This window comes from Eulemur rufifrons, chromosome 4 (assembly GCF_041146395.1).
Source record: "Eulemur rufifrons isolate Redbay chromosome 4, OSU_ERuf_1, whole genome shotgun sequence".
In the NCBI taxonomy this organism is placed as follows: domain Eukaryota; kingdom Metazoa; phylum Chordata; class Mammalia; order Primates; family Lemuridae; genus Eulemur; species Eulemur rufifrons.
The window spans coordinates 5119332-5143652 of NC_090986.1; the positions used below are offsets into that span (position 1 = coordinate 5119332).

The 24321-nt window shown below is 42.2% G+C and overlaps 1 pseudogene; it reads left to right on the plus strand.

Moving 5' to 3' along the window:
* Nucleotides 1-56: 56 nt before the first annotated feature.
* LOC138382387 (uncharacterized) lies at nucleotides 57-24179 on the plus strand (annotated as a pseudogene).
* The last annotated feature ends 142 nt before the right edge of the window (nucleotides 24180-24321 follow it).

Genomic DNA, 24321 nt, shown 5'->3' on the forward strand with positions numbered 1-24321 from the left:
CCTGGGCAACAAAGTGAGATTCTGTCTCAAAAAAAAAAAAAAAAAAAAACGTTAGCATGTCTGCCAGCCTGAGAACAAGTGAGACCCTGTCTCTACAATACAATAGAAAAATTAGCCGGGCATGCTGGCGCATACCTGTAGTCCCAGCTACTCGGGAGGCTGAGATAGGAGGATCACTTGAGCCCAAGAGTTTGAGGTTGCAGTGAGCTATGATGACACCACTGCACTCTACCCCGGATGACAAAGTGAGTTCACTTGCTCTCTCTCTCTCTCTCTGTCTCTCGCTCTCTCTGTACACACACACACATACACATGTGCATGTCTAGTTTTCCGAATGAATGTCCAAAAGCTCCAAGGAAAGAGTTTCCATCTCTCAACATCAACCGCCCTGATGTCAAGAGAAACTCTTTCAGTTAGAAAGTGCTACCTTCTGAAATCTCAAATAGAGCTATTGTGCTTCTCTCGGCCCTTCCCAAATGTCTTGCTCTTGGTGGGCAGGATGAGCAGCATGGTCCACGCCTCTGTGCAGGGGTAAACAATACCTGTTTTCAAATTCCTTCCTCTAAATTCTCCCCTTTAGCAGATGCCCTCCAGGAAAATTTGCTGGAAAACTTTTGAACAGATCCCAAGAAGATTTTTAAATAAAACTTTCACTGAATTTATCATGTCTTCTGCTCAAGCTGTTCTAACCTCTCTTGTCCTGAGCGTCTCATGTTCTCTCTCCTTCCTCAAACACCTTGTCACTCTGCAATTTGTCATATCCTTACTTCATCCTTCCTCACAATCCATCTTTGATCATTTATTTCAGATAACAATTTCAACCTCACCATAACAGATTTACTTCACTTCTATCAATTAATTCATGACAAATATGATTCAAAATGTCTTTATATTTATTATGTATATATAAACCATCAGCAGCATTTGTCTAATTTCTCTATTTCACCGTATGCTTTTAAAGATTAGAGATAGCCCTATTCCCTTGTGTATTGATCAATAAATATTAGGCTCTAAATGCCTAAGACACTAGACAAGGAGCAATGATTGAACAGAGATTTGAAAAGGGTTAATTAAGTACAAAGGGAAGTCCCACTAATTGGGGATCGAGAAGCACATAACGTCCCTGTTGAATTTGTCCCTTCCAATGCTATGGGCGACTCCCTTTTTTGGACAATGCCTTCTTTTGATCTCTCATAACAAAGACAGAGAGGAAGATTTTAGCTCATTACAAAACTCGAAGCAAAAAGTTTTATACTATCACTTTATTCTCTACCCATAATATCATTTGAAAGCAGTTACTACCAAAAATTAGATTCAAGCATCTCCTGTTTGAAATGCCTTCTTTTTTCCACGTATCTGAACAGAAATGTACTCGCCAGCCCACGATTTTAGGGATAGAAACAAATGCTTTCTCATAATGAGGCATCAGCTTCAAAGTGATCACGACTCTGAACTTGTGACCCCTCCCTAACCTTTCTTATGGCAGAGAAGACAGTCTGGGTTGGTATCAAATTAAAGCTCTGTTGGCTCATTTGAATCAGATTTGATGGACAGGTTCATCTCTTATCTTTATAACGTCAAAGAGCAAGCCTGTATACTTTTTTTCCCAGAAATCCTGAAAACATAACATGTTTCACTTGTTGCGACTTTTGAAATTTATCTTTCAAAATAGAGTGCAGAAAAATCTTGCTGTAAACTATTTTCAATGTCAGATTATTAACACAGAGCTTGTTTTCCAAAAGAGGGGCAAAGCAGTAAGGGCCTCAGGACCCTTAATGGGAAATTGAAGGATAGCATTCCAGAGGGTATTCTAGAGAGACCCCTGACAAGAGCAAAGGTTTGTTTCTGAGGCGGAAAACTTTGGAACTAGGGAGCATTGATTTACAAAGGGAGTTATCAAAGAGCAAAGCCAGCTGGCTGCTCAGACTATTGCAGAAGATTGGTAGGAACCTGCTTCCGTCTTTAGTATAAAGCACAGCTCATATGCTCAGGGTCTGTGCAATACTTTCTTAAAACCCAAAAGAAACAAGCTTCTATAGAACAGAAGTGATTGGAAAAGACAATAGGGAGAAGAAAGAGTACAGTCCTTCCATCAGCAAGTCAATGCATCCTTCTCTGTCCCAGCCAGTCTCCCTGACTTATCAAATGTCTGTGGTCCACAAGGAATCAAAAGCCAAAAGCAGCAGTGGCTCGACAGATGTGAGAGCTTTACTATCCATCTGCACCGAATACACCATGAGAGTGTGTCTGCTGTGTGGCGAGAGTTCAGGGATTCCTCCTTCTCAGACGAGGAAGCTCTGCCTTTTGACTCTTCAGATGCGTTTCCGTGGTTAGTATCTGCTATTTAAAAAAAAACAAACCTGTGATTCATTTTGTAGCTTTTCTTGGTTACAGTCTAGATACAAACTTACTGCAGGACACTCTGCTTGGGCTTGATAACAGAAACATGTTTATATATAGCAGTAAGAGTAGATTATATCTCTGAATGACTCATTTCAGCCGTTGAGTGACTTTGCTCGAATGATTCTCAGGATGAGCTTGTCTTTGCTTTACCCGAAAAGTCTTAGGGGGACTTGCTATGGATCCGTGCTATGGACTGAATATTTAGCTCCCCCAGAATTCATGTTAAAACTCTAATCCCCAATGTGATGGTATCTAGAGGTGGGGCCTTTAGGAGGTAATTAGGTCATGAGAATGGCATCCTCATGATAGGGTTAGGGTCTTTTTAAGAAGAGAAATAGGCCGGGCGCGGTGGCTCACGCCTGTAATCCTAGCACTCTGGGAGGCTGAGGTGGGCGGATCGTTTGAGCTCAGGAGTTCGAGACCAGCCTGCGCAAGAGCGAGACCCCATCTCTACTAAAAATAGAAAGAAATTATATGGACAGCTAAAAATATATATAGAAAAAATTAGCCGGGCATGGTGGTGCATGCCTGTAGTCTCAGCTACTCGGGAGGCTGAGACAGGAGGATCGCTTGAGCTCAGGAGTTTGAGGTTGCTGTGAGCTAGGCTGACGCCACGGCACTCACTCTAGCCTGGGCAACAGAGTGAGACTCTGTCTCAAAAAAAAAAAAAAAAAAAAAAAAAAGAAGAGAAATAAAAAAGATAATCTCTCTGTCTCATCTCTATCTCTATTTCTCTCTCTCTCTCATTGCCATGTGAGGATACAGCAAGGCGGCAGCCTTCTGTAAGCCAGGAATCAGGCCTTCACCAGGAACTGAATCTGCCAGCACCTTGAGCTTAGACTTCTCAGCCTCCAGAACTGTGAGAAATAAATGTCTGTTGTTTAAGCCATGCAGTATGTGGTATTTGTTATGGCAACTGAGCAGACTAAGACACTCCCTACACATAACTGCAGATGCCTCTTTTCCTCAGGATTGGAACCTCCCATATCCTGGGATGTGAGGGGTGTCTGACAGGACTTCCTGCCCACAGTAGCAGTCCAGCACCAGAGCAGACAAGGAGATAAAACGGAGTCTCAAGAGGTAATACTACGAAGTCTTATAATAAATCTTGGGAACTGAGCAATGCATCAGAGGACGCTGTGAATCCCTGAGAAACAAGTGAGAGGATGGGTGCACCTGTGTGACAGATCACCCAGGGTCTCAGTGACCAGCAGATCATAAGGTGGCCTGCAATGATCTGCAGTTTGACATGCGCATATGCTCATGCATTTAAAAGACATTAGCTTATTTGGGTTTGGAGAATCTTTACTGAAATGCCTGCCCTGTGGGAAACTGCAGCCTCACATTCCACACATTCTTTTTTTTTTTTTTTTTTTTTTTTGAGACAGAGTCTCACTCTGTTGCCCAGGCTAGAGTGAGTGCCGTGGCGTCAGCCTAGCTCACAGCAACCTCAAACTCCTGAGCTCAAGCGATCCTCCTGTCTCAGCCTCCCGAGTAGCTGGGACTACAGGCATGCACCACCATGCCCGGCTAATTTTTTCTATATATATTTTTAGCTGTCCATATAATTTCTTTCTATTTTTAGTAGAGGTGGGGTCTCGCTCTTGCTCAGGCTGGTCTCGAACTCCTGAGCTCAAACGATCCGCCCACCTCGGCCTCCCAGAGTGCTAGGATTACAGGCGTAAGCCACCGCACCCGGCCTTCCACACATTCTTAGTCCTTATATTGTCCTCAAAATAAAATTGACACAATTGTTCCACCGCAATCCTACAGTGTCAATATGAGTTGCTTTTGCTGAATTCTATCACCATTGACCCCAGTCTTGAAATCTACCACAAAGACAAAGGTTTAACAAAAGGCAGTTAAAAGAATTACTTTAGAATTTTCTGTTCCAAACACTGTGGCCCCTAAGCCAATTATGCACAAGAGACATTTAAGCCCCAACAGAGAGGGTGGGAGTGAAAACAATTCTCCTCACAGGGTTCCCAGCTTTGGAGAACCCACTGAGACCCTCAGCTTCTTCAAGACCCTAGAGTCTAACGGTGCTCATGATGGAGTGACAAAATGGGACTCTGTAAGGCAGATTCATCCACCCACAGATACTTAGAGTCTTATAACACTGGGCTGAACCTTACAGGATGCAATGAAATTTTCTGGATGAGAAAAGAAGCAGGGAGAATATTCTAAGAAAGTAAAGAGCATCTTAAAGGTATATCCAGTTTTTGGTAAACGTCCCCCACCTAACTCCATGAGCAAATCTAGTCGTCATTTTCAAACCAACAAGGCTGATCAGACTTATTTTGCATCTGAAAAGGCCTCTGAATGTTTTAAATTTTAAAAGTGTGTTAAAAATGCATCCCCCAGCCTAGGCAACCTAGCAAGACCCCATCACTACAAAAAATTTAAAAATTAGCTAGGTGCGGTAGTACACACCTGTAGTCCCAGCTACCCAGGAGACTGAGGCAGGAGGATCACTTAAGCCCAGGCATTTGAGGCTGCAGTGAGCTACGATTGTGCCCCTGCGCTCCAGCCTGGCGACAAAGAGAGACCCTGTCTCTAAGTAAATAAATAAATAATAAAAGTGCCTCTCTGTGACATTTTTCTCAAGTCTGAATTCTAATTATAAAATAGATATTAAAAAAGACATGAGAAATGGTAAACCAGTGCAAATTGATAGGCATGAATGGAGCAGATAGAAGTCCTGGAATTCTCAACATGTTTGTCTCCTGCAGGGATCAGGCCATGCTGCTTTCAATATTTCCTACCTAAGATTTCTCTGTTCTTTCAGTACTCTCTGTCATAAATGAAACTTTAAAAAATATCCCTTTGTTTGGTGAGTATTTGGGACTATAGAGCAATGCTTCTTAGACATATTGGGGAAAGGTAAAAGAAATGTTTTTTATTGTGAAGTGGGGAAGAGTAACTGTGAAAGGGGGGTGGGGAAGGAGAACCAGCAGTCGGGCTCTGGGCTGTCAGGCAGATCCATGTTAGGAAAAATAACAAGTGAAAGTGGAAGCATACCTTCCCTAGTGTCCCTCAAACGTGGTCTTTCAGTTCTATGTAATACTTAGGCCACCTGTGAGAATTTCAGAAATTATTTCACTTTAGAATAAAGGCTGAACTAGGTACTCAGTGCTTGTTTGCTTTTGCCTAGATGATTGATGAATTGATTAATAAATCAATGATTTAGAAGATTTAAAAAAAAAAAAACAGAATAAAGGATGAGACAGGATAGAAGCTACCTGGTCCCTGAAGCTAAAAATTGAAACAAACAATGTTATTTTAAAGAAAAATGGGTACTTAGTGAGTAAATCTTACCAATACTGTGCCCTGGAATATTTGAAATATTCCTCAAAGCAGAACAAGGAAGAACAAGAAGCCGCAGAGGCAGCAACACACGGGGATCTCAGTGGACAGACTCAGAGAACTGAAACTGTAGTGCCACCGGAGAGCCTGAAGTAAAACCAGCGTACAAGGAGCAGCATCATAAAGATTCGCTGGTAGCTCATTTCACGTGAAGGTCACTGCCAGGGAAAGCAAACTCGCTAGGACTTTACCACTGTACAGACTGCGGAGGAAAGAGTCCAGCCACTATAAAGAATGAATGAGGTCTTAACCAGCCTATGCAAAGAAATTTCCACAAGTTCAATAATAAAATGAGGTACACAAAAACTATATAATATTACCCATTTTATTGATTTATACATTTATTATATTTAATTTATATTATATAGTTATGATAAATGTAATTATATAATATACATTAATATCATGTATAATTAATATGGCATACAACTCATATCACTTCTTTTTTTTCTTTTATTTCTCTTTCTTTTTTTTTATTTCAGCTTATTATGAGGGTACAAAAGTTTAGGTTATATATATTGCACATGCCCCCCCATCCCCCCAAGTCTGAGCTTCAAGCATGTCTATTCCCTAGACAGTGCACATCACACTCATCATGTAGGTATACACCATTCCCTCTCCCCACCCTCCATCTCCCCCAGTCAGAACTTCAAGCGTGTCCATTCCCCAGGCAGTGTGCATCGCACTCATCAAGTAGGTATACACCCATCCCCTTCCCCCAGCCCCAACCTCTGTCCGATACCCATTTGGTGTTATTCTCAAATGTGCACTCAGGGAAACCAGTTTGCTGGTGAGTACATGTGATGCTTATTTTTCCAATCTTGGGAAACTTCACTTAATAGAATGGGTTCCAACTCTCTCCAGGAGAACCAAAGAGATGCCATATCGCCATTATTTCTAATAGCTGAGTAATATTCCATGGTATACATATACCACATTTTGCTAATCCATTCATGAATTGATGGGCACTTGGGTTGTTTCCACATCTTTGCAATTGTGAATTGTGCTGCTATAAACATTCGGGTGCAGCTGTCTTTTTTATAGAATGACTTTTGTTCTTCTGGGTAGATGCCCAATAATGGGATTGCTGGATCTAATGGTAGGTCTACTTGAATCTGTTTAAGGTATCTCCATATTGCTTTCCACAGGGGTTGCACTAGTTTGCAGTCCCATCAGAAGTGTATGAGTGTTCCTGTCTCTCTGCATCCACGCCAACATGTGTTGTTTTGGGAATTTTTGATAAAGGCCATTCTCACTGGAGTTAAGTTATATCTCATTGTGGTTTTGGTTTGCATTTCCCTGATGATTAGAAATGTTGAGCATTTTTTCATATGTTTGTTAGCCATTCTTATATCTTCTTTTGAAAAATTTCTATTCATGTCCTTTGCCCACTTTTTGATAGGGTTGTTCAATTTTTTCTTACTGATTTTCCTGAGTTCTAAATAGATTGTTATTATCAGTCCTTTATCTGATGTGTAGTATGCGAAAATTTTTTCCCATTCTGTAAGTTGTCTGTTTACTCTCGTGACTGTTTCTTTGGCTGTGCAGAAGCTTTTTAATTTAATCAGGTCCCATTCATTTATTTTTGTTGTTGCCGTGATTGCCTTAGGGGTCTTCTTCATAAATTCTTTGCCTAGGCCAATGTCTGTAAGAGTCTTTCCTACATTTTCTTCCAGAATTCTAATCGTTTCACACCTAAGGTTTAAGTCTGTTATCCACCATGATTTGATTTTTGTGAGAGGTGACAGCTGTGGGTCCTGTTTTAGTCTTCTACATGTGGCTATCCAGTTTTCCCAGCACCATTTATTGAATCAGGAATCTTTTCCCCAGAGTATGTTTTTGTCTGCTTTGTCAAAGATTAGATGGCTATATGAGGATGGTTTTACATTTGGATTTTCTGTTCTGTTCCACTGGTCTGTGTCCCTGCACTTGTGCCAATACCAAGCAGTTTTAAGAACCACAGCCTTGTAGTATAGTTTGAAGTCTGGCAAATTAATACCTCCCATGTTGTTTTTGTTGCTTAAAATTGCTTTTGCTAAACGGGGTCTTCTCTGGTTCCATACAAAGCATAAAATTATTTTTTCTATATCTGTGAAAAATGATGTTAGTAATTTAATAGGGATTGCATTGAATCTGTAGATCACTTTGGGCAGTATAGACATTTTAACAATGTTGATTCTTCCAATCCACAAGCATGGTATGGTTTTCCACCTATTTACATGCTCTGTGATTTCCTTCCTCAGTGTTTCATAGTTCTCCCTACAGAGGTCCTTTACCTCCTTAGTTAAATATATTCCTAGGTATTTTATTCTCTTTGTTGCTATTTTGAAGGGTATTGAGTCCTTAATTTGGTTCTCCGTTTGACTTTTATTGGCATATATGAATGCCTCTGATTTGTGTGTATTGATTTTGTATCCTGAGACTTTACTGAATTCATTGATCAATTCCAAATCGAATCCAAGTGCTTATCAAAAAAATAATCCATCACGACCAAGTGGGCTTCATCCCAGAGATGCAGAGATGGTTTAACATACGCAAATCTATAAATGTAATTCATCACATAAATAGAAGCAAAAATAAAGACCATATGATCCTCTCAATAGATGCAGAAAAAGCATTTGACAAAATTCAACACCCTTTTATGATAAGAACGCTTAACAAAATAGGCATAGACGGGGCCTATCTAAAAATGATACAAGCTATATATGACAAACCCACAGCCAACGTCATATTGAAAGGGGAAAAATTGAAAGCATTCCCACTTCGAACTGGAACCAGACAAGGCTGCCTACTGTCCCCATTACTTTTCAACATAGTATTGGAAGTCCTTGCGAGAGCTATTAGGCAAGAGAGCAGAATCAAGGGAGTCCAAATAGGGACAGAAGAGATCAAACTCTCACTCTTTTTTTTATTTTTTAAGCTAAATACAGTAACTCTTTTTCTGGTTTTATTTTTAACTGACAAATAATAATTATATATATTTATAGAATACAATGTGATATTTCAATACATGTATACATTGTGGAATGATCAAATCTGAGTAATTAGCATATCCATCACCTCAAATATTTATCATTCCTTTGTAATGAGACATTTAAAATCCTTTTAGCTTTTTCTGAAACATGCAATACATTGTTCTTAACTATAGTTACCTTGCTGTGCAATAAAACATTTCTTGATAAATCTTGATACTGAGGGGAAAATGATTCCTTCTCAGAAAAAAAAAAAAAGCATTTGTCTCATTCTTAATTGATAAAGAATTAATAATAAGGCCCAAACCTATCAGTAGGTTCACCTATAGCTAGTTTTTCGGCACCAAAAAATAGCTCCTTTGTGAAACCAGCAATATGTATTCACAGCTACTACTGACCCTTGATATGTAACACAAAATTTACATAATTTACATAATTTAATTTTCATCTGAAAATCTGCTTAATTTTTTAACTAAATAAATTTGTTAAATATACATCTCTGTGATGTTCTTCTCGAGTCTGGATGCTAATCTTAAAGCAGACATTGCAGAGAGATGAGAAATAGAGAAAAGTTAAACTGTTATACATATAATTTATATTATACTATATAATTTGTCACATAAATTAGCAGACATTTCATATACACATATGTATATAATTCTATGAGCATAAAGAACACTACTGAAGACCACCAGCACATGTATGTTTTCAGGGCTGGGGAGAACAGTGTTCTGGAGAAACAGAGGTTGAACAACGAAGGAGAAAGATAAATCCGGAAATCTGGAGAGACCCTGATTTGGCTCAAAGCTCTTTTGGCACCTGGACAGCACCTCTTATCGGTTTCCTGCCTCTTGCATCTCTGCAAAGCCCTACTTCATAAGCACTGTAGAACAGGGAAATCATAACAGCAAGTCTCCCTTAAATACATCGGACTATACCAAACTAAAAAGATTCTGCACAGCAAAGGAAACAAACAACAAAATGAAAAGGGAACCCACAGATTGCAAAAAAAATTTGCAAACCACATATCTGATAAGGAGTTAACATCCAAAATTTATTAAGACCTCTTACAACTCAATAGCAAGAAAACATACAACCCAATTGAAAATGGGCAAAGGACCTGAATAGACAATTCTCCTGAGAAGACACAAAAATGGCCAACCTGCATATGAAAAGGTGCTCAAGTTCACTAATCATCAGGGAAATGCAAATCCAAACCACTATGACAACACCTCACACCTGATAGGACTGGTATTATCAAAAAGCAAGAGATAGCAAGTGTTGGTGAGGATATGGAAAGAAGGGAACACTGTTGATGGGAAGGCAGATGGGTGCAGCCTTTATGTACAACAGCAATTTCCTGAGAAATTAAAAATAAAACTACCATATGACCCAGTAATCCCTTTTCTGTGTATAGGCCCAAAGGAAATGAAATCACCACCTCATAAAGGTATCCCCACTTCCATATTTGTTGCAGCATTATTCATGGTACCCAAGATATGGAAACAACGTAGGTGTCTGTCAATGAACAAATGGATAAAGTGATTGTGGGATATATATGTAATAAAAAGGAGGAAATTCTGCCATTTGCCACAGCATGGATGGACCTGGAGGAAATTATGCTAAGTGAAATAAGCCAGACACAAAAAGAAAAATATTGCATGATCTCCCTTATATGTGGAATCAAAAAAAAAAAAAAAAAAAAAAGGCAAACAGGAAGAGAATAAAACAGTAGTTGCCAAAGGATACAAAGTAGCAGACATGTTGTAAGATGAACAAGTCGACAAGTCTTAAGATCTGAAGGTACAACATGAGGACTATTGTTAATAATAGTGTATTGTATTCAGGATTTTTGCTAAATGAGTAGATTATAGAAGCTCTTGACATGGTGAGGGGGATGAGTAACTCTGTGAGATAATGGATATGTTAATTTTTTCACAATTGTAACCATTTTACTACACCTATATGTATTTCATAGCATTATGTTGTATACCTTAAATATACACAATAAAATTTATTTTTTAAAAAAGAATAAGACTTTTTATCTAAAGCCCTTCTCGGCTGGTCCGAAGGTAGTGAGTCATCTCGCTTGATTGTTCACCGTCACCTCGTTCCGCTACTTTCCCCTCCTCACCAGCGCACTTGACTAGTCCTAAACAAACAAACAAACCAACCCTTCTTATCCAACTATAGAGTTAGAATTTTTTATTTTAATTCAATGTCCTGTTTAATTTTAAGCAGGAAAAGTGACAAACGGTGTGATCCAGTGATAATGCATTCTAAAGCTAATAAGAATATTATTTGTATTTTTCTTTGGGATTCACATAAACCATGTGACTTGTTCTTTATACAGCCTATTACAATAGCTCTGGACTGTGTCATTTATTGAATAATTATAGCAGCTAGCTGCGAGTAATTGTAAATTTATTATTCTGTAAAAAAAATCTCTAGTAGTTATTAGCCATTAGGAAATACAAAGAGTTATTGAAGTGGCCCGCTGGACTCGGGCTGCGGTGAGCGGCGAGCGTCCCGTGCAGGCGGCGCAGCTCCCAGCCGACGGCGCCGCTGCCGCCGCGCCTCTCTCGCCCCCTCTGCTGGCGTCGGCACCGCGGGCCAGTGCAGCGTCACCGCCTCCAAGACCGCGCTGGCCTTTCTCGGCCTCTCTTCTGGCTCTCTAGCACCTTGTCGCTCAAAGTGTGTTCCAAGAACCAGTTGCAGCAGCAGCACCGGGAACCAGTTAGAAACGCAGTATCCCGGACCTCCCCACGCCCCGACCTACTGGATCAGAATCTGCATGTAATGAGATCCTCGGGGGCAGCTGGCATTTTTACGCTATGTGGGCGCTTATGCCTGCGTCGCTCACGGGGACTGTGTCCACTTCTTGGAAGATGCGCACTCTCATCCCGCCGTAGCGGCATGGCTGCGGGAGCCCCGCTTTCCACTGTTGGCTTAGCTGGCTGCTGCGCCACATCCCGGAAAGTCGCTGCGGACTTGCCATGTTTGTCACTATCCTACTCTTGTTTTTTGTCACAGAAGTCGTTGTAGTGGTTTCGGGATACATTGAGGACAGGTGGAAAATGAGGTTGACGGCAGCATTCAGAAAGCGTGTAAGATGATGAGTGCGTTGCGCACCGTCTGGGGAATGGCCACGCTTGAATGTTCTGACTCAGGGGGATGGGGGTGGGGAAGGGGATGGGGGTATAACTACATGATGAGTGCAATGCGCACTGTCTGGGGAATGGACACGCTTGAAGCTCTGACTCAGGGGGATGGGGGTGGGGGAGGGGATGGGGGTATAACTACATGATGAGTGCAATGCGCACTGTCTGGGGAATGGACACGCTTGAAGCTCTGACTCAGGGGGATGGGCAGGACATGGGCAGTGTATGTGGCCTGAACTTTTGTACCCCCCATGATGATAAGCTGAAATTCAAAAAAAAGTTTTTATTATATATATTTCATATATTATGCATATATGAAATTAAAATTTTGATATATAGTATAAGGCAGCAAGCATATAATCTGTTAATAAATTGTCATGTCTTATTAAAACTCACTCCATTTCTCCTCTAAAAAAAAAAGAAAAAGAAAAAGAAAGTGTGTAAGACCGACGCTGGAACCAACCCTGATGTTGCCAGCCGGGCTGCTGATTACGTGCAGAGACAACTGCGTTGTTGTGCAGCTCACAACTACTCAGACTGGAAAAATGCAGATTCGTTCAAAGAAACCAAAATCCACAGTGTGCCTCCTAGGTGCTGCAGAGAGACTGCCAGCGGCTGCAACCGCAGGCTGGCCCATCTCTCTGACCTCCACAGAGGGGTGTGAGATTCTAGCTGTTCAGAAGGTACAAGAAATCCTGATACTGTTATGTGGGCAGCTCTGCCATGTGCAGCTATTCAGCTGCTGGGCATGCCGTGCGCGTGCATCATGCCGTGCGCGTGCGTCATGTCCTGCGCGTGCATCATGCCGTGCGCGTGCGTCTCGCCCTGTGTGTGCATCATGCCCTGTGTGTGCATTATGCCGTGTGCATGCACCATGCTGTGCAGGAGTAGAGATACCACTTAGGAGCCCCTCATCCCTGGCCAGACCTATGCATGGTAGACCACTCAAGCCCGAGCTTTTTGGTCTTTCTCTGATTTGGAAGGCGAATGGAGCAGGTCTGCTGTTGTTGGCCTCTTGCGCTCATTTAGTTAAAGCACACGTGCACTGGTGGCACTGGTGTTGGCCAGAGCAGCTTGGCTTTCCATGTACCCATCTCCTTCCTTATCCACTTACGACTCTCCTTTTCCTTGTACTAGTTGACTTCTTCATGCACCCAAGTTTTTAAGTACGATGGTAAATGTTCTAATTTCAGAATCAATTGTGAGTTACATAGTGCGGTAGAATTAAAGAAGGATGTGGGCCTGCTCCTATTACCTCCAAGCAGTAATGGGACTTGTGCTGAAGTATCACCAGGTCCTTTCAGTCTTCACAACGGAGAGCTCTTAGTTAAAGGTTTCTGGGGAGAGAGAGGAAGCAAGCCAGCTATCTGGTTAAAGGTAACACCAGATGGTGCCCTCATCAGTGTCCTTTTAAAAAATATATGCTGCAGTCAGATAAGGTAGCAGCTGTACAAAATGGCTACAACAGACGTTAGAGTCATACAGTATGCATCTTCATTCATCTGCAAAATCAGACACTGATCTTTGAAACTACTAGTTTTTAATCAAAGCTGGCTTTATAGAAGTATAATGTATGCACTACTGTTTTAAAACAAATAGTGTGAGTGTGTTTTTGTATGATCTAGCCTACACATCATAAGTCAAACTTGTTAGAAACAATGTGCGCATGCAGATTAGCAAAATAGTATGTAGGTGTGATCTCAGCTGTAAACAGAAAAATCTAATCCAATAAACTCTGTGTCAGTGCTCAAAAAAAAAAAAGTCATTGATAGGTTATCATTCAAGGCCATACTCTCAAATTATCTGAAAATGCTTTTAAAAGTATAATGTTTCATAAACACAAATTAAAATCTGTTGGGATAAGTTATCTGTCACACTGTGACTCTCATAAAGGATACTATTTCATCATTCTAGTTCCTTCCTTACTAGTCCTCCTGTTCTCATCTTTTCTCTTTTTTAAAATCTTGTGTCTTTAAATCTTATTTTAATTTATATTTCTTCATTCCCAAATCTTACATTTTTTCCCCACTTGGTTTTTTCTGTTTGGTTAATCTAAAAATGCATGCCTTATAAATCAAATTTAATTTTTGCAAAATTTTCCCACTGGAGCAATCTTTCATTTTTCCTTCATTGGTAGCTAACTGCATTTTTATATTTATAATACCTTGCAGGAATGAAGGCATAGCCACTGATTTGCACCGAGAGTGATTGGCATGACGTAGCCTGCAATTAGTTACTGATCTATGTACAATGACTTTATTACTTATTGTGATTTTTATTGAGACCAAAATCAAATTTTGTCATCTGAAAAAGAAACCTCAGTTATTTTTTATTTTAACTGATTAGAATAGATGTCAGAGACCAAATCATAGATGTTACTGAATTATGGTCTGATCCTTTTTATTTATTCCTGAGCAAAGATCTTGCCCATAAAAAATCTAGTAAAGATATTATTGTATCAATCAATAAATCATGCAACATGTTTACTATGGACATTGCCATGTATCAGGGCAAGCTGAAGATACAGAAGGGCAACAAAACTCTCTCATTGCAACACACAGATTGTGTGTCCTGGTGAAGATGGGTCAATGCTACCATCTTCATGGGTTTAAGGCAGATATAGCTGAGGGGTATGGCTATGTTTCATCCCGATTAGTGTTCACCAATGGACAGCCCAGAAGGCATTAAACTTAATGAGAATAATGATGATCAAGTTGAATGTCTCTTCCAGAGGACTGTTCTCTGTCTTCCACCTCTCCCAGCCAGGGCTAAGTCTAGGCATTCTTGGTTGCCCTTGTTTTTCCTTCCTAATATTTCTCACAACTATATTTCTATAGTCATGCAATGATTCGCTTATTATCTCTTCTTCTACACCATTCTGGTAGCTCCATAGGAGCCCAGATGCTTTTTTATAGCTTTATTCATGTATAATTTGCATACAACAAAATTCACTCATTTTAATGCACAGTTTGATGAGTTTTGCTCATTGTAAGCAGTTGGGCAACTACCGTCCTACTCAATTTGTAGAACACTTCCATCACTCCGAGTTTCCTTGAGACCACAAATAATTCTTTTAACTACTCCTCACCGTTTTTCATAGTGCATGACACATAGTAAGAATTTCTTAAATATGTGTTGATGGGTGAATGGAAGGAAAGAAAGCAAGAAAGAAAGTGTGAACCATCCCTTACTAAGTTTTGTATCAGGAACTGTAATAAAATACTTACATATATTATTTCAGTTATTCTTGTAACAAGCTAATGGTCAGAAATTATTATTTCTATTTTACAGGTAAGGAAAGCGAGCCTCAGAAGACTTATGTAACTCATTGAAGGTCCAATGCTTAACAAATGAGGGCTGAGGTTTGAATTGAGTTCATCTGCAGTCATTTGACTGCAAAAGTCCATTTTTCACCACTTCTATCTCCCAGACCCATATTAAATAAATATTGGCCTAGATATGTTTCTCGTGGGTATCGGTGTAAATCTTTCTCTCCTTTATTCAAACCACAGCTGACATAACATGTCAGTCTAGAATCACAGGTGATCCATATCATACCCTTCCCCCTCCATTAAGAAACCCTCCAGTTCATACCAAGTGGAACAAGATTTCTCTTTTCTCATTCTAGAGTGCCTGAAAGTATCAAACATCTTTAACTCCTGGCTACCTTCATTTCCAATGTCCACTGACTATAGCTGCATTAAGTATTCATTACCAATTATTTGGTCATTAAATTTATCCATTTGCTTGTTCTTCAGCTGTTAATCTGCTACATCAGTGTCAACACAGACTGCTTTAGATCACATTCTCTCAGAGGTTAGGATTACTAATATCAAAGCTTTATTATAGCTTATAATATAATAATGTTAAAAAAAGAAATTTCAGAAAATCTTCCTGAAACGTTTGTCAGAATTAAATTCAGCTTCCTATGATTAAAACCCAAATCAGTGCTGAAAATAAGGTGGAAGTTTATTACTTTCGTGTCAAAGAAACTAGAGAGCAGCAGCTCATGGCACCTCTATGACTATCGGGTACGTTGGCTCCTTCTAAATGTTCCACCATTCTTAGTGTGTGGCTTTCATCTTTAAGGTTGCTTCAAGGTCCAACATGGCTGCTAGGTCACCAGCTATCAAGTCTTCATTCCACCCACAAAAATGGAGAAAAGAAGATTGGCAAATATTTTTCTAAGCTTTCACAACATTTCATCTCATTAGATTCCCCTCTCTGTTAGGGAAGCTGGAAAATATAACCATTTCACAGGGCACCTGGCTGTTTGGAAAAAGTGGGTGCTGACAATAAGAATGGGAGAACAGATACTTGAAGGGAGAGGACCAAAATGACAATTAGAATAATGCCAATGGGACTCTGTGTCAGTCTCAGTCATGAGAGTTTCCATCTACAATTAAACCAGCATTTTCTCAGCACAAAACTGCCTATTCCATCATTTTTCTCCAACCACACAGATATATGAGCCTCTATGTCTCTGGAAATTATCTCAGGGGGTTGTTAGGACAGATCCTAAGATGTCTCTCATCTCTCATCTGGCTCTCAGTGGGAGAGAGCACAACAGAGCAATGTTAGAATCAAGGAATGTTCCCACTTTATCACCAAAGCAAAATCTCTGTCTTTGTTTGGGACATACCCTCTCTCTTCCCTTTGGCCCTAGACAAAAATGCTTCCTAAACCCCCAGAAGTAAAAATGGAACCCTAACTCACTGCTATGATTCACCCATGTCCACTTGCACATCTAAAGCTAGAGGCCAAAGATAATCAAGTCAAAACCTAGAGAGGAAAGATAACTGCACCAAGGTGCCACTATTCATGGTGGCTCTAGTGCTAGCTTTTAATCACACACGTTACAAGTCATGAATTAAAATGTGCACTACTTCATACCGGCTCTCTTCCAAAAGCTTTTTTTGTCTCCTCCGTGTGAAAAATAGAACAGGCTTCCAAGACTGTATATAGTATTAGGGAAAAACCTCAAAGTGCATTAACCTGTGCTAGTCACTGTTCTGAGGTTTTACAAAGACCAGCTCATTCTGCCCTTTTAACAGGGTGTGGAGGAGATGCTGGTGCCTCCTGTGTTTTGTAGATGACACAGATGAGGCACAGTTAAGTTAGGTAACCTGCGAAAAGACACACAGACTGTGGATGACTGAGCTTGGTGCTAAAGCTAGTTCAGATCTCGTGTTCTAACTTAGCCACACACTGCACAAGTTACTCCTCCACTCTAGCGTCACAGCCACACCCCCAACCCTCAAGAAGTTTTTTTTTAAAAAAAAAAAACTCAGGGTCCTCATTCCCCATTATTGGTCCATTTCCTCAGGTCTTCTGGTCTTCTAGGATTTACCATTAATTGCAAGTACTCCAAGCTCACACACCACCTCAATTGTCAGCTAACCCCTTAGACACTAATTAAACAAGACATCAGGGATAACTTCCCAGCCAGAAGAGAACAAATTTTTACTCCCAATGTCTGGGGAGAAAGAGTTGAGCCTTCATAGACAGGAGTGGAAAGGATGAGGTCAGTTTACCCTGAGGGATAACTTTGAAATGAGCAGGGAGTGGGACACAGGGATGGTTTGTTGCCTAGAGGCTTTATCCTTGGAGTGGAAGTAGCCTCCACTCTGTCAAAGTGTCTACACGAACTGTGGGGCACCAAGATTATAGCAGATCCACAGACCTCGCTCATTGCCAGAAGAAAATCCAGAAAGCCCTGAGTCTCCCCAGCCTGTTGCAATGGAAGGCAGACTCTTCCTCTAGTCTGAATCTTTCTAGACCTCTCAGAGGGCAAGGTCCAGGTGAGGGCAAGGTCTCAGCAGAACCCCCAAAGCAGACGGGCTGTGTCTTCCTGGAATAGAGAGAGCACATTCTGCAACTCTATCCCTAAGTTTCCTTCCCCAGCTAAGACCCACATAGACTGCAACAGAGCCTCCGTTCCCAAACCCGGTCCTCTGCAGAAGCCAGGGAAGCTGGGAGGTAAGTGACTGGTCCTCAGCTCTAGACAAGCTGAAACCTGCACAGTGCATTAGAGGTAGCTCACGCTACGGCAGCATTAACGCTGGTCTGTGCTGGACAGAAAAGGGACGTGGGATGAAGGATCAATGGACAATGGTCATGTGCTAAGCAGCATGTGTGAAAACGGGTACCTTCAGCTGGAAAGCACAGGCAAGAACAGACAGGCCACGGTGGCCTGTGGGTAGACAAGGTACCCGATACTGATGAAGTAAGTGGATGGTGCCCTGAGTGTGGACGGACACTGCCTCTTTCCTGCTCCTTCCTGATATATTTTTTTCTTTACTACATTGCCAATGCTTTGCTGCCATGGATTGATGTGTTTGTCTATTCAGACAGATTTCTGGCAGGCTTTTCTGACCAGCCTATTACTGCAGATTCACTGCCTAAAAGAAGTAGTACTTCATAACCAGTTTCGGCTGAAGACAGGTGAATTAGTGGTGTTTTTTTATGAGTTTGGTCATATGTATAAATAGAAACAATGTGGAAATTATAGCAGGAGCCAATTCCCTTGGCAATATTTCAGAGCACTGTCTTCCATGTTTTTGATGATGCTGGATGGTGGTCACAAGAGACTTATGGAGGTAAGTACGGCCATGGGAAGAGAGGAACAGGGTGGGTAAAGCCAAATAGTATCAGCCCCCAGAGAAAACAAGCTTCAGGCTAAAATTCAAGCTGAATTTTAGCAGCAAATTGAAATACTCAAACTGCATAATAGGGCAATGGAGCGTGGGTGGGGGGCAGGCATGTGCGGGAGGAGCCCGTCCCTGCCCCAGCCACATGCCCAGGGGTGTGCGGACATGTCCTCTCTTTGGTTCTCCAACAAAATCAGTTTTGTGAATGAATTGCATTCCTCATGCTATAAATGACATAATATGTAAGACAGGTTCTTGTTTTTAAAGAAATTATGATCTCCACCAAAAAATGAAAAATAACATATTGGAAATGATTAGCAAATGATATAGCATGTTATTAAATTTTCCATTAGCAAGACATTAAATATTTTTCAGCTTCACTGGGTGTTTAACAAACTTGTGCGTGTAAAAGGGAGGCTGTTTGATAGTTTTGAAAGGCTATGGCATCTGGGGGCTTATGAGGAGGTAACTTCTCTGTGTAAACCAGCATTGGAAGTTTAAACAGCTCACCCCAGGGAGTCATACCCTATCAATATTTATGAACGTCTCAGTTTCCCCAGAGTTATTAAATTAGGCTGTATGACAGCACACGTATAGACTGAGCGGGAGTGGGTGCTCATTCGGTGCTAATTGACTTTAAAATTAGGCTGGTGCTGTGGCTCACACCTATAATCCCAGCACTTTGGTAGGCTCAGGCAGGAGGATCTCTTGAGGCCAGGAGTTCAAGCCAGCAGTGAGCTACGATTGCACCCTGCACTCCAGCCTGGATGACGGAGCGAGACCTTGCCGATAAAAGAAAAAAAAATGGTTTCAGCATCCACTAATAACTCAACCAGACACAGTGGCTACACCTATAATCCCCCCGCATTTTGGGAGGCCAAAGTGGGAGGAGCCCTTGAGGCCAGGAGTTCAAGACTGGCCTGGGTAACATAGAAAGACCCTGTCTCTACAAAAAATAAGAAAAATTATCTCTACAAAAACTAAGAAAAATCATCTGGGCCTGGTCTAGCAGGCCTATAGTCTCAGCTACTCATCAGACTAAGGCAGGAGGATCATTTGAGCTCAGGAGTTAGAGGCTGCAGTGAGCTATGATTGTGGCACTGCACTCCAGCCTGCATGACAGAGCAAGACCCTGTGTCCAATGAAAATTAAATTAAAGCTTTATGAAAATTATACCTCAGGCCCCTGTGGGGATATGGTTATTAATGCTCCTCAAGCACACTTGCACTGTGGGAACTTACGGGAGATGATCAATAGTGACGAGTGAGTGAGGGCAGTTTACAGGGGAAGTAAAAAGTGAGCTGTAGCCAAATAAGAGGAGGGATGTGAAGGGAAGGAGAGGCGACATGGAACAGTCTCTCAGAAGAAAGAACCTGAACTGTTCCCAGCACACAGAAATGATAAATACTCAAACTGATGGATATTCCAGCTACCCTGACTTGATCATTACACATTCTGTGCATATAACAAAATACCACGTGTACACAAAATATATGTAAAATGCTACGTATTGATAAAAAAAAGACAGAAAGAAACAGTGTTCCCGGGAGGAGGATGTGCAGTTCCCACCGTCCTGGCACAGGCGTGCAAGGCCTGAGGGTGCACAGCGGCATTAACTGTGACATGTCACAGAGGCTGCTGGACGACACTTAGCAGATAAAGCTGAGGAGAGCAGCACAGAGATTGTACTTTTAGCCTCTTCCTCTCTGTGCCAGTTAACTTCTTGATTTGGTGATTTCATTCTAATCAGGACTCTGTGTAAGAGGAAGCATGCCATTGAACCAGGACTGGAAGTACAAACGAAGAGAAAAACACCTTTTCTTTCTCTTTGTGATGAAAGAGCTCCTATTAATATCAGTCAGGGAAAATATTGTCATCACTAACCTTGTTCCCAAGCCTCAGTCTCCGGCAGTGCAATCCTAGTTACGGCCTTGGCAGTCACACAGGACCTCGACCTGGTTACTCAGGTGGTGGGAATTTGAGGCTGAGTTTAGACTGAAGGAAGACATCCTTTGAACTAACAAGCAATAAAATCCCATGGCCAAGTTCCTGTTTGCCCATCTCATGAGCTGCTTTCCAGAAATTCCACATACTGCTGTGAATCTGGTTTTTTCCTCTTGTATGGTAGAGTAGGTAACATGTTCTATCAAGGCCCAGAAGGAATTTCAGCAGCACTGGGATGGATGAGAGAGAGAAATAGAGAGATGATATAGATACAAGGATATCAGTCATGAGGGCTACAGGACAGCGGATGACAAATATCACTGGGTATGTCCCGCCAGTAGGCATGGGCTAAGAACTGTCATAAGAAGACCCTTTGGTGGCTGCGAAGGGAGAGCGATATGACCATTGTCAGAAGAAACCGCAAGGGAATTCAGTGTGAGAAAGGTACAATCCCTACCCTCAGCGGGTAACTATTTAAGGGGATGGGTTCTTATTTTTCAGGTCAGCAGAACACTTCAAGATATCTTTGCTCTTAAGACCTGAGCCGTAGGAAGATGGCTTCATGCGCACGTGAGCGATGGATTGGCTAGGGAAAGGCCGCCTGCCGAGGGACAGCCCCGGGCGGGCGTTTCTGCCCAGGGCGCCGCGGTGAGGGTACAGACAGCGCGTGCCTGCAACATCGTGCGGGGGGACCGACGGCACAAGGTCGCTGTTGAAACGGAGTGAATGAGGAAAAAAGCATTATTGGAAATAACCTGAATACCTTGAGTCAGAGTGACCGATGGGGAGTCAGCCAAAATTAAGAGGAAGGAGCTGGTTTGAGGCGGGCAAATGGCTGTCGGGTGAAATTTGGGCGCCGCCGGCGCAGTTCACAGTGTTAAAAAGGGCGTTAGAAGTCGGTGAGGAACTTAAGCTGTAGACGCAGGTCTGGAAGGATTCTGCTTGCATGTGATGGTGGCGTATGTGGAAATCACTGTGCTCATCCAGGGAAGTGAGGCTGCACCTTGGGAGCACCTTTATTTGGGCAGTGGAAAGATGGAAGGTCAAGGGCGTGCAGAGGCCAGACCCAGAGCGGAACTCCAGGCAGAAAGGCCTGGACAGAGGGGCATCACGTCCAGGCAAGGAAGTTCAGGACTGGATAGTGTGAAGCTTCGCATTTGAGAAGCTGTGTGCGTGTGTGTGTGTGTGTGTGTGTGTGTGGTGTGCACATGCCTATGTGTGCGTCTACAGTACATTGAACTATAATTACAAAGATTCTCTCCTCTTTAATCTCCTTGCCCCTTTTTCTCCTGTGACATGATCCTCTCTCATCTTCCTTCCCAGTGCCTTCTTTTGTCTCAATCATTTGCACTGATGCTCTTGTTGCTTTCCAAGTCATCAGCTGCTTTTTTTTATAAAAGCAGAGTGCGGCCAGACTGCAATGTGGTGGCTTATTCCTATAATCCTAGCACTTTGGGAGGCTGAGGCGGGAGGATCACTGGAGCCCAACAGTTCCAGGCTACAGCGAGCTGTGATCGCGTCACAGTACTCTAGCCTGAATGACTGAGCAAGATCCTGTTACTAAAACAATAAAAATAAATAAATGTTTAAGAATAAAATAAAAGCAAGGCCGGGCACAGTGGCTCACGCCTGTAATCCTAGCACTCTGGGATGCCGAGGCGAGTGGATTGTTTGAGACCAGCCTGAGCAAGAGCAAGACGCTGTCTCTACTAAAAATAGAAAGAAATTAGCTGGACAACTAAAAAAAAAACATATATATATATATATATATATATAATTAGCCGGGCATGGTGGCACATGCCTGTAGTCCCAGCTACTCGGGAGGCTGAGGCAGGAGGATTGCTTGAGCCCAGGAGTTTGAGGTTGCTGTGAGGTAGGCTGATGCCACGGCACTCTAGCCCAGGCAGCAGAGTGAGACTCTGTCTCAAAAAAATAAAATAAAATAAAAAATAAAAGCAAAGTGCTGGAGAGAATAGTGGTTAAGAGCAGGAGCATGGCTTTCAGCCCTGTCTTTACCACTTGGTCCACGTAACCAGTCTAAGGTGGACAGTGACCCCCGAGGCAGTGTCCTCAGCAGTGAGACGCAGGTGAAAACGTGCACCTTGCTGAGATGTTCCAGCAACGTAACGTTATTATCCCAGGACCTGATTCATAGTGAGTGCTTCATAATTTGTATTTATTATTAAATGTGGCACATATTTACCCCTCTATCTTACTTTCTTTCTCTGTCTATCCTTTTACTTCATTCTTCACTTTCCTGCATCTTCTCCCTTCCTTTCCCAGTTTAGACTCTGAGAAGAAACCTTGGAATCAGAAATCTAAGAAAGGGAAATGTCACCCATGATTCCTTTACATCTTAAAAAGTGGGCTTAAAAAAATGGGCTAGTCTGACTCTGCCAAGGCACAGCTCACTGTGTCAAAACTGGGGTCCTGAGTTCATTAGCAATAAGATTGTATTCTATGAAGTTTATCCCATAAGTATTGTTGATAGAATCTTGGAAGAAAGTGCAATAATTATTTCACAATAATATTGGAAACTTTGTAGAAAGCAGTATATATTTTTGAAACTTCAGAAGGAGAAAAGGAAGTTTGCACTTATTCATCCATTCAAACCCTGGGGTTTGAGTTGTTTTCAAACAACAGCAGAGTTCTTCAGAATATCAATGGGGGAGGGGGGGCGGGTAGCATGCTTGTTGTAACATCTAAGCTGAACAGATATCCATTAATTTTGCAGTCTATGCACGAAGCATCAAACCAAGAACTAAAAGCAAATTCTTCCTAAATTATCTGCATACGGGATTTAATATCTTTTCAGTCCTATCATGGAGCACACGGAAGGTGTTTGGAAGAGCATAGGAGCTCAGTGGAAAGGCCCCATGAATCAGCAGGTGGCAGCGCAGTTGCTGCCGAACAGCAGTGGCATTCAGAAACCAAAGTGGCTGTGTTTTCCCTCAGTGGGAGGCCACAGCTGCCTGGCAAAGAAGTTGTCCAGGAAATTCCAATGTCACTCACACTATGAGATTACAGTTAGCTTTAGACGCAGTCTGATCTTTCAGCAGACAACTCCAGGGGCTATGTTTCTTACACTGGTCAACAGTTTTCTCCTTGTGCTCAAAATTCTAAGCTCTGGGGTCTCATTAGGTGCTATGACCAATTTAGGGGCTAAAGTAACATATGACTTGACCCCTCAACTCCAGGGACTCAGGGGATCTGGAATCATGCTGTTTTTACTGCCAAAGTGAGCGCTAGAGCTGCCTGCGTGTGAGCAGTGATGACAGGAGAGGCCAGCGTGGCCCTGAGAGCCAGGGTGCACCTCCTCTTAATGACGGAGCAGAATGGAAGTCGGAGGAGGTGAGTGGGCTGCGGCCGCATCAACAAGGGCCCTGGCTGCTGACAAACCCTTCTGCTTGCTCTATGCCGTGTCCCGCCTCCCCGCACCGCTACCTCGGGAAATGATCAAGCCAAAAAAGTGGACAATTCCCCGCCAAGGTGTGTGCGGAGAGAAGGTGAACATGCTAATGGCCATGGGAGCTGTGGCAGGCTCAGACCAAGCTGGAGTAAAATTGCCATCCACGCAGTACGCTTGCACATACTTCACGTCCCTTTACGTCCCCAAGGCTCTGCGGTTGAAGCGAGTGTTTTCTCCTTTTACAGATGCAGAAATTGAAGTTCGGAAAGATTAAATGCCTTAGTTAAGGTCACGGAGTAGGAAGGCCAGCAAAGACCCGGATGCTGCTTTTCTGTCCCCGCCATGTTGGAGTGTCTCTGCAGGGGTAAGGAAGGTCAGACGGGGCATAACCGCCGGAGAAAGAGTGGACATGGAAT